Raw genomic sequence first — 10,224 nt, 5'->3', positions numbered from 1 at the left:
ACACACACACACACATATATATATATATATATACATATATATGTATATGTGAAAAATTTTAAAATGCTAGGACTCTTCAATCTTCAGAACTCCATTCTGGCTGAAATTCCTTAATATATATTAATGTAATTTCTTAAATTTAAAATGATTTAATTATATTAAAATATTTCCATTCAAATTTAGTTACTCTAAAAGACTGAACAGTTACAATCTAGTCATTTTAATCTTGAAGAGCTATGTGTCATAACAAAGACTCTGTTCGGCCATTGTTTACATCAGCTTTGCTATTTGTATTTTTATCATTGCCTTCCATTCTGATTAACAGTTGCATGGTCTCAGTCCTCTATATGTAAGAATTAAACAATCGATCACGTTTTAGCTCATAGAACACCTATCCGCCGTTTCTTCTAGAACTATCCAAATGGTGAATAGTGTTGCATATCAGAAGTTTCAAAGGAGATGTTCTGTTCTTGTCGCACGGGATAAAGAAAGGGTTTTCTTCTAACTGAAGTTCGATGGTAATGTCAGATGGATCCATCGTCTGCTCTTTCTGCTCTGTGTTTTTCACGATGATTTAAACCTATTTATTTCAACTGTGAGCATATGTAACTTGTTTTCCCTAAGATCCTCTGTTATCTTTGTCCCTTTCTTTACATTAATGTAATTACTTGGCAATTATCTCGATTCTAAATGGAGTAGGGGAATATCAGCCTGCTGCAGGCTCTTTGCTCACTGAGGAATTAAAGCAATTTAAGATGCGAGACTGGAAATTGCAATGCAGCTTTAATGAAAAGCAAGCAGCACTTCGCATGCAGTTTTCCATATCGCTAAAACTTACAGGGATACAACAAAGTGATCTGTGAATTCGGGATTTTCTGAATAGTTCATCTTCATGGTAGTTTTCCTACTCAAATCGATTTCTGGCGAGTTTCACAATGTAGAGTATGCACTGGTTTCCCCCTCACCGACGCTGTTTCCTACATATCATACTGACTCAACAGTTGCACCATTTGGCATTATTCCTGCCCACTGATTTTCAATTTGGCACGACCTCCACAGGCAATTAAAGCGTCTTTCTAGAGCGCAATAAATTCACTATTGTTATGTTATCACAGAACTAACAGTGTCACACATGTGAAATTGATATATAGCCAGGTCTAAAAAAGAAATGATCTTATTTTAAGAATTCAAAGGTTTTTTGTTATGTATATATATATATATATATAATTTAATATCATAATTTAGTAAATACATTTAATCCTATTTTAAGAGATAGGAAACTAGTATTAAGTTGGGTCACCTTAATATGAAATTATTGGTGAAGTAGCTGAAAGTACAGATCTGTCTTTACTTCGGGTAGAGAGTTTGTGAAGGGCCGCAAATATAACTTCACACATAGGAAACGTGCCACTTAGATTTCAGAAATTTTTATTTCATCCATGAATTATCTAATTCCATTTAATCTCCAAAACCTTAATGGGAATCTTATATGTTATTTATGAATGGTGTTTAAATCTCTTTGGCAATGAGGTGCACAATCTCAAATATCGAAAATGAACAGAGTAAATAGTACTTTCCTGCCTTCTAGATGCTCATAGGACTCAAGAGTAACACTTCCAGTGCTTTGCAATAGATGTCAGGTGGCTGAGAGGTGGGCAGGGGTTTCAGGTGAAGCTTCCATTTGCACCACAAGAGCTATTGAACAACAGAAATGGTGGTACTGGTGATGTGGAATGTGTGCGTCTGAAGCTGGAGGGATATGGTGAGCATCCAGGATTGGATAAAAAGTCATGACCATCATCATGCTACAGAGGAAAAGGATGCATTAAAAGTCTCTATTAAATAGTAAGATCAAGATGGTAGGACGGTACCCCTGTTCTGAGAATATGGAATCATTAACTACAGACAGGGCTTCATGGGAAAAGAGACTTTTTGGAGTTTCAGCTTTGAAGAGAAGTCTTCATTTGACTTTATTTCTTCCTTTTATGACCCTGGCTTATTTGAGAAAAGTAGGGAACTTTAGAATTGTATATGGGAAGCCTCCAAACTGAGACCAAAATTAATAGCAACTATGAAGAAATGTTATGGAAGCAAGACAAGGAGCTGCTGCAGCATTGCAGTAACAAGAGAATACCCAGGAAACAATGGCAATACTTCCCAGAGCAGAAAAATGACAAGTTAATCAATGGTATTATCAAGTAGGATGGAAAAAGAGTAGAAAACTGTAGGCTTGACCCTTGGAGATGAGACTGTTTATATGAGGTTAGCTCTCTTTCTCAAAGTAGCAAACTTACAGGATAACATTGGTTGGAATATTGAAGAGGGGGTGAGAAGTTGGAAGAAGAAAGAGACTAGCTTTAATATGAGCAGTTGAACGAGCAGAGAGTGCTAAAACAATTTATGGCACAATTCTCTTGTTATTATTAAGGGGAGGTATTGGGGTTTTTGTGGACTTCAGTTCAGAAGCAGTTGGCTATGTTCTCTGTGATGCTTTGCCTTACCTTTTGGATCGTCAAAGTCATGCTCACTCCATGTGACTATAAAATTGGAATTAATTAAAATTAAGCGAATTTACATATTAGTTCTTCAGCTGCATTCATCATGTAACAAATGCTGAAGAGTCAAGGGTGGTGGGTGATCACCACTAGGGAGCATAGGTAGAGCCAAGAGCCATATTTTAGTTATAACTGGATTTGAGAAATGTTCATAAAATTTAATTTTGTATCTTGAAATTTAACACAATATTTTGACATTTATACCTGCTAAACAGCTTTAAAGGTGAGGAAATTAATAATTCTATAGTATTCCAATATTAGTATATCAAATGTTGTCTAAATTTTCTTTGAATGAGAAAATTGTACATCTCCCAGTTTATTCATTGGGTGATTTTTACCCTCAGTAAGGGGAATAATAAAGCTAATCTGGACCTTCTGGGGGAATTAGAAAATGCCAGACTAACCCAGAATGTTTATTCTCCAGGAAAATACCATTTTCCTAAAACACATCAGTTTCTCTTTACCTACTAAGAACCACAATTTCAGCTTTTTAATTACTGAAGTTCATTGATGCTAGCTCTCACTAAAAGATAACAGTTGAAACCACAGAAATCTCATTTGAGTGCAAATTTCAGGGCTGAATATTTAAGGGATAGTTCACTACCCACCATTTAAAATGTGTGAAACTCTCAGCTACCTCTCTCCATACACACACACACACACACACATACATGCACACCTCTAAAAACAATGTTACCTAATTAAGAACCGTCTTCATGATATTATCTACTAAATATCAATTACTTACACTTAGAATTTGTCTCGCACTGTAATATATGTTATAAATACATATATGTGCACATCAGCTGTTAGATCAAACAAATCTATGTGAGTCTCCATCTTCTAAAAATGAAAAATTCTTTTTTCATTTTTTAAATTGATTTTATTGAGTTATACATTTTTCTCTGCTCAGTTCAGTGTTCCTTTGAGTGTAATTCAACCTCAATAGCCAAAAGTGTATTCTAATGGTCTTCAGAGGAAAATAGCTTCCTGGTCAATCTCTGTGTTTGCACACCTTCTTTTTCCAGAGCCCTGTTGTTTCCATCATGAAAAATCTATTTTTTCTCTAAAATACTAGAGATGATATATCCAACCTATTCCCCTTAACTCTGATCCAAAGGTCTTCTCACCTTCCCTAATTCCCAATAACCTACATCCTGTCTCTAAATCTACAATTTGCAACTTTCCTTCATGTGACTTTGGACAGCCTATCTTATTTATGTACCCACAAACTTTTCTTCCCCATACCTTTTCTGGTTGCATTATCCCCCTTCCACTTATTAGTTTCTTCATATGGAATTTTTTAATTTCAGACCTCTAAACCCCTACGGTGACTGTAGTTGAATTCAATTTAGTTAATGATCACAACTAATTTAAGTCTTGTAGTCCTGTCTCCATTAGCTTGTTTGAGAGCAGTCACTATCTAAGAAACTTACATGGTTACATTAGTGAGAGTGTAACTGTATCAATTAGTTGAGGATTTAAGTTCAGGTAATTTAAACTACTACACATATGACCTGGTCACTGAATTACACAGACTATGTAGCTTGAAATAGAAACGAAATATAACTAGCAGAAATGCATAGAGTTAACCAGTCTTAAGAAGAGAGAGTCACAGTGGTCAAACTGTCACTAGAGAATGATTGTCTAAGGTAGTGATTTGTGAGAGATAATTTCTGGTTAATTACAAATGTTCTAAGAACATAACAGCGTAGTAGATCGATTACTATGCATGCATATATTCCTGTAAGTAAAAGACTGAACTTGAAAGAAAGTGTGAGAAAAAAAATGGAATGAAGATTCATGTATCTGCAGGACAACTATTTTGTCCTTCCTAGGTAAAAGTGTAGTTACCAGCTGTCTGTCAGTGCATTCTGTCAAAGAGGAGCTAAAAATGCCATGGCAAATCTGTGGGGTTTTTTCCATCCCATGAACTTGGTGACAGGTCTGAAGTAGCTTTCTTTGCACAGAGCATAAGATACAAATATATGCACACATCAGTTCAGTAATAATGAAAGCTGACTTTGTGACCTCATGTCATCTTTCAGTTATGTTTCCTTGGAAGACTGGGGAGTTGTAACATTGTGTGGAATGGGTTTGTCACAATTCCTTCTTCATTTATCTAAGACGGATTCAATTATAGTGATTTTCATCCCTATTTAAGATGTTACATAAGAAGGGAATCATGCATTTGGGTGTTGCTTGTTCTGTGTGAAATTTGGTCATTGCCCTCTCTTGTCTTGGCTTTCTGATCTTTCAGTTTTTTCTCTCAGATTGGAAAAGGTATAAATACGAAGAAAAACTAGAAATGTTATTCAGCCCAAATGCAGAATATGTATAAAGGTCAGAGTCGTAGAGTATCCAATTCTAATTTTCAATATATATCAGACAAGAAAAATCTGACATCTCATTCTGGTCACAAAAAGTGCATAATAACAGAATAGAAAATACTATGTAAACTATTTTCACAGAGAACTGTAGTGCTGAATAAGCTAAGAATATTTGTCCATTTTACTAAACTTTTAGAATTATTCTTTAAAGATTATGAAATTAAAACCATGCATACAAAGGAGGAATATGTGTGTTTGTTTATAAATATATGCATGTATATACATATATACACATACACATACATCTGATGTTATTTATTTCCCTCTATACTCATCAGAGAATTATACATAAACCAAAAAAGAGGCATATGTGTAATGAATGAGAGACATATAATAAAACAGTTTGAAATAAATTATTAAATAACATTTTTGATAGTGTAATGTTATATATTTATTTATGTCAAAAACAATGGTATGCCTATAGATATTGACCTTTGTGGTAAAAGATGGGGACATATGGTAAATTGAATAATGTCTCTGAAAGACTATAAATATCCTATCTGGAATTTTTACATGAGTACTATTTTATATGATATAAAAATTATTGCTAATGAGGTTAACTTAATAATCCTGATGTTTAATGAAAAGCATACCTTAGATTTTGAGTTAGATTCTATATAGTATCTCCTTTTTCCTCTTAAAGGAAGCATTGGTAGATTTTAGAGATAAACATATAGAAAAGAAAGGCAGCATCACCACAGAGGTACTAAAAAACATTATGTACCTATCAGCTAGATAACACCACCAGCTGTGGTAGCAGTGAATGATTTTTTCCTTATGATGTCAAAAGGGACCATTACACTGACACCATTAAGTGTTATTCGAAATTTTTGTCTCCAAGAACTGGAAAAGAAAAAATAAATGTACCCTGAAAGTTAACTAAGAGAATTTCATGAGTATTGGCTCATTTTTCCCTATCCATAGAAATGTTTTGTTGGTACCTTGCATCCAGATTATACCAAATAGTTCATCTCTCACCCTTACTGAGTGAGGAAATAATCACAAGTTCGATTATGACTGTTACATCCTCAGCTAATTCAGCAATGTTGTAGACTTAAACACTTCCGTTTGTCCTGGCATCTACCAATATATCACATAAGTTAATCACTACTCAAGAATGCCATGGCCTGTGACTCCCATCACCATTGTGCAGAAGGTTGAAGACCACCGAAGGATTGAAGAGGTTGAAAACTCATTGCATTTGGACAAATGATTTTGCTTCTTTATTTTCCCAATAATCAAGGGAAGAGAGAAGTTTTATAGGAAAATCTCTTTTATTCATTCTAAATTTTATTTTGAAGGAGAGAAAGAAGCAAGACATATCAACATCTTGAAGGGTAAACCCAGTGGCCAATGGAGATGAGGGTGATGAGTACCAAGAATCTTGTAGTATCTGTGTCATGACAGTGAGTCACAGCAGTTTCTGTGGAGCCATCTGATTAGTGACTCACTGTACCTCAGAGCAAATCTTTGTGGATGTGTTGAGGCAACACATGAGTTTGATAAGCACCCTAAAGTACAACAGAATTTTATCAACAACCTACATTCAAAGTACATTTGTTTTTCAAACACCCTTGCTTCAAAGACCAAAGCTTAAAAAAGAGAGGGAGTTTTTGAACAATTTAGTTCACATTTTGTAAGGGGATTAAAAAAATATGATAGTGACTGAAGAACTAATTGTTAAGACATTTATACCATGATAAAAATGGTCAGGTAAGGAGTGAAAAGATAACTATGATGTTGAGGAGGTATTAGAGATGAATTGCTAGAGCAAATTCTTAGCTGAAGAGATACAAAAGTAAAGACATGGCAGTAAAGAATGGCCCAGAAGTAGGAGAAACACATCAATTCACCAAATACAGCTAAATATGAGTGCTACAGAAAGAAGCTTGTTGAAGGAACCTAGAATAATGGAAAACAAAATACTGTAATATGAATCAGAACAATCCAATGATTGATGAATAATTTTACATAAACAAAAGATAGGCATAGGGTTTTCTGATGACAGAAGATTCAAAGCTAGTATTTTTTTTTTTCAGGAAAAAGATACAAAAAACTAGAAGTGTCAAAAGAACAAGGAGATTGCCAGGTTATTTTAAAATCCAAGTGGGAGAAGACACACTGAGGCTAGGGACAGCTCATACAACAGCTAAAGAACTATCTTGGGGTAGGTATTTCTATAGAAAAGAAGAGCAAACAAAAGAATGAATAGTTTTCTCAGAGAAGACGATGCCATAAGAATCATTTCGATGACCATTATCCCTGACTGCCAGGACACACTTGGGAAGGATTTATAGAATGTGAAAGAAGAAGGACATATGATTGACTGATGGGAATTTAAAAGGATGCCCCAGGCTCTAAATGTAGGCAGACTCAAGAGTCAGAGATGACATGATACAATTTACTTGTAAAATCTTAGGTACCTGATTTGGCCAAACCTGAGACTGACAGAGGATAAGACAGCAGGGGAGCGTACCAAGAGAATGCTGACTCTGGAAATTCCAGGTGAAGATTTCTAGTGAGGTAGAGGTCATAGAACACTTTTGATATCTATTATCTGTAACTGGAACAGAAATGAGAGTCATCAGATTATTCATCCACTTCATATTTCCTATTGACACCAGCACAGAATGCATTCACTAAGTGTGCATAAATAAAATTATGAAGAAGTGTCTTTAAACATGAGGGCATTGAGATGACCCTCTTATTGATCCTACTTCACACCATAGACTTACGACAATTAGGACAACCTTTGATTTCCAAAGTGGATGTGATTTATGAAGGTTGTATAGCGTATTTGGCCCTCATTTCTCAAGAACTTAACTAAGCTAGAATAACAGATATTTCATTGTGTATACTAGCCATGAATTATTCTTTAAAATTTTAATTGTTTTAATAGTTGGTGTATGACTCTGTAAATATGAGTGTTGGTACCCATAGAGTTTAAAAGCATCAGAATCCCGGGAGTTGTAATTACGAACCATTGTAAGCCATTTAATATGTGTGCTGGAAATCAAATTCAAAATCTCTGTAAGATCAGTGTGAGCAGAGATGAGCTCAACTACATCTCTGATCCCTGGTTTATCTTTTTAGTGTTCAGAAGTAGAAAAAGATTTGAAATAGTCTCTTTACTTAGCCTAGGCTATTCTTGAATTCAAAACCCTCCAGAATTAGGCCACTAAGCATTGGTATTTCAGTCATATATCATCTCTAAGCAATCTTCATTGTTGGCTTCTATCCAGAAGAGTACATCATGGATAGAGTGAAAGAGTTACAAAGCTTACTGCACAACTTAAAATATTCTATTATGCACAATTATCCAAATCAAAGATCCAAGATAAATATGCTGTCAGGTTATAATGCAATAATGTGATTTAGGAGGAAAACATTACTTATGGACAGTTTTAATGGCAAGAAGAATAAAAAGAGAAAGAGAAAGAGGAGGAGGAGGCAGAAGGAGATGAAGGATGAGGAGGATGATGATGATTCATAAAGCTGAGGAATACTAGAATGGAGTTTCACTGAATTAAGTCTGCACAGCTCAATGGTCCTTGTATAATGGAGATCCTAGTGGTAGGTGAGTTCACTCTGGGTGACATAAAAAGAAATAACTTCCTGGTAAAGACAAATGACTGAAATATAGGAAAGACAGAGAAGCACAATGAAAACAAAATAATAATCATTAATTGATCACAACTTGATATCTCTCATCAAGATTGGAGGAAACATTCAAATTGGAAGTTTGCCATAACGGTTAAGTCTTTAGTAAGTTCTCTGGATCATCATTTGTCTCTGTGACCTTCTATTCCTTACTGCCTCTCTCCCACGAGTGTGAAAAGAGCCCTCTTGGAAAATCTGTCCATCATATCTGTATCTACCTGGCTATATCCTTCTAACTTCCTCCACTCTTTCTCAGAGTTCAAAGCCAGTTACTCTTGGAGGAGGAAATTATAGATGCTGTAATTGCTATAAGTTGTCAGAGGAAAACCTAGGAAGAGGCTGTAGTCAGTGGCTTCAAGGAGGTTTTTTTTGGAGTGGTTACAATAAAACTTAGGCAGAGATCCAGACCATAGGATATCCATTTGCTGAGAGCCATTGCGCTTGGAGTTTGTTGGGTGGATGAAGTGGTGTCTGTAACATACACAAAGTATTAGTATTATCACAATTCTTGCTTAGAAAATAGCTAAGAACGTAATTGGGCAGTTTTGCCCTTGTTAAAGAATGTAGGTAAGGAAACCACCCAAGGAATGTATGCTTTATCATAGATGTTAACAGGGTCATGGTTTCTTTGTTACCACTGTTGTCAATTACACTGTTATTCTAGCTCAGATTTGAGGGTTTGTACTTTTCATTTGTTGAGTTTTGTTTTGCTTTTCAGACTTTTAAGTTCAGTGGTTAGCTATTGACTCTCTTTTATTACAACTTCCATGGAAATGTTGAGAGATAAGATTAGAGACATCATCTTTTTTTTTTTTAACAATTAGAGTGATAAAGTTTTCTTTGGTGGATTAAAGTGCAATTGGGCAATTCTGTTCATTATATCAGCCTTCTCTTTAGAGGCAAATACCTGGAAGTTTATCAGAGGAGTCAGATAAAACAACTGTCTCATTTTCAGAGCCCTCCATAGCAATAGCTGCTTCTGCCCTTGTCCACGCACTAAATAGAACACCAAGTGATGGTAGACAATACGGATCAAATCTGCCTGAAGTCTGGATTTCATTTTCTTTCAGAGCATAGCCAGATATTGGCATCTAATTGCTAATTTATGAGAGAAATGGAATTCCATTAGATTTGTCTTTTATGTTCAGTGATGCCTCATAAACTCCATTCTGGTATCCTGACCAATTTTCCCAAAGCTGTGAGTTTGACAACATGGTATTGAGTAGCCTCCTTTAATCGGAAGAATATGTAATCGTTGTGAGAGGTGATCTTTCTAGAGAAAACTTTTAAATTCTTTATAGTTGGTAAATTTAAGTTGATTTAAATTTAGTTGGCATTTAACAAGCTATGTCTTTATTTTCTGTTTTTTTTTCCCCCTTTGTTGGGGCAAAGTCTTGGTTTGAGTCAAGGACACGGTGTTCTAATCAACAGACAGCATTTTTATTATTAAGAAGAAAGTCAGTGACAAAGAAGAGTCTCAGTAGCATCTCACATGTTTAAGGCAAATGTTTTGAGGTGCAGTCTCTTAAACTGTTAAAGATTCATACTAACTATTTCAATTTTGGTCATATTTTATGTGTTCTGAAGATAATACAGGTAGTCAAAACAACTTTTAAATT

General features: G+C 35.1%; 1 protein-coding gene across 5 annotated transcripts in view; it reads left to right on the top strand.

Annotated features, from left to right (window-relative positions):
• Tenm3 (teneurin transmembrane protein 3) overlaps positions 1–10,224 on the top strand; it is a 1,721,676-nt gene that overhangs the window by 189 nt on the left and 1,711,263 nt on the right. The window lies entirely within an intron of this gene.

Source organism: Microtus ochrogaster, linkage group LG7_11 (genome assembly GCF_000317375.1).
Source record: "Microtus ochrogaster isolate Prairie Vole_2 linkage group LG7_11, MicOch1.0, whole genome shotgun sequence".
Classification (NCBI taxonomy): domain Eukaryota; kingdom Metazoa; phylum Chordata; class Mammalia; order Rodentia; family Cricetidae; genus Microtus; species Microtus ochrogaster.
This window is presented reverse-complemented; position numbering and strand designations above follow the sequence as displayed.